The sequence below is a fragment of the Sinocyclocheilus anshuiensis genome, unplaced genomic scaffold, assembly GCF_001515605.1.
Source record: "Sinocyclocheilus anshuiensis isolate Anshui unplaced genomic scaffold, SAMN03320099.WGS_v1.1 scaffold3722, whole genome shotgun sequence".
NCBI lineage: Eukaryota > Metazoa > Chordata > Actinopteri > Cypriniformes > Cyprinidae > Sinocyclocheilus > Sinocyclocheilus anshuiensis.
The window spans coordinates 30,101-31,601 of NW_015554287.1; positions in this window are offsets into that span (position 1 = coordinate 30,101).

Genomic DNA, 1,501 nt, shown 5'->3' on the forward strand with positions numbered 1-1,501 from the left:
ACTCTGTGAACAGCCAGCTTCTTTGGCAATGAATGTTTGTGGCTTACCCTCCTTGTGAAGGGTGTCAATGATTGCCTTCTGGACAACTGTCAGATCATCAGTCTTCCCCATGATCGTGTAGCCTAGTAAACCAAACTGAGAGACCATTTTGAAAGTTCAGGAAACCTTTGCAGGTGTTTTGAGTTGATTAGCTGATTGGCATGTCACCATATTCTAATTTGTAGATGCACCTGTATTAGCAGATCAACTATATATAGCGAGAGATGGCAGAAAAAAAGAGGAAAATTATGGAGAAACAAAACATTAAAAATAAGGGTTACGGTCAGGTAAGCGGTAGGACCCGCGTAAATATTGGAGCAGCTTTCCAGCGGTGACGAGAACTCGTGGAACGTCTCCAGGTTACGAATGTAACCATGGTTCCCAGAGGGAACGAGACGCTGCGTCGGAAAATGCTTTGGGAACGCCTCCAGCGTGACCATGCTCTGAATCACATATGAAATCAGTCCAATAGATGGGCGAGACGTCATGGGCGACTCGTGGAACGTCTCCAGGTTACGAATGTAACCATGGTTCCCAGAGGGAACGAGACGCTGCGTCAGAAACGCTTTGGGAACGCCCCCAGCTTTTCCGACGCAGCTCGAGTTCCTGAAGGGGAACGGGATGACCTGGAATCGGACGCCGAGGTTGCTTTGTATCTTCTTGATAGGTGAGTTACATTGATTTTTACGTTGAATTCCCATAGTAACACACATCACTTTCACTTATTGATGAAATCATATCCTCGGCCGGCAGGCATAGCAGACTCCTCCATCATCGCTGCCAGGGTTGTGTACGTATGTGTGGGGCGGAGTTATCAGGGGCGAGGTCCTGTTGGGGTATAGGCATGTTTGTTTTGGTGCTTTCAATTATCAACATCGTTTGGCAAAATTAGCTTAGTGGGGAGTGTTGCTCAGCTCGTCTCTACAGAATCCCTCACAGCAGCTCAAGAGCGTTAAGATTGAGTGAAATACATGTCCACTGAAGGATTTTCACCTCGGGAGAATGAATATATGCATATTGTCATGTTAAAAAAAAGCCCAATAATGCAGGGAATGAGGGGAGGGTAGCATCTTCAGTTTCAGGTTTTTGTATTACATCACACAGTGGTGTGTGAACTCATGCCAGCATTGATAAAGCACAACTCCCTCACACCTTCAGCACTCATACATCCCTATAGAAGAGCTTCACTACCACTGAACATCACTGTGGGTACCAGGCACTTCTCACTGTACTCCTCCTCTAGCAACACCAGAACATTCTGGATGCTTTTGGACTTGGATATTGACTTGGTCTCTTGAGACCAGAGTATGGATTCCCAGAAGTCTCTATTTTGTAAATATGGGCTCTGGAAGAGGTTACGAGTTTCTTGTGCTTTGGTTACAGTAGGTAAATCTAATGGTGACAACAACCATGCATGCACTTCTGCAGGCTGCGTCATACTCTGTGAGATGAAGTGTCACTC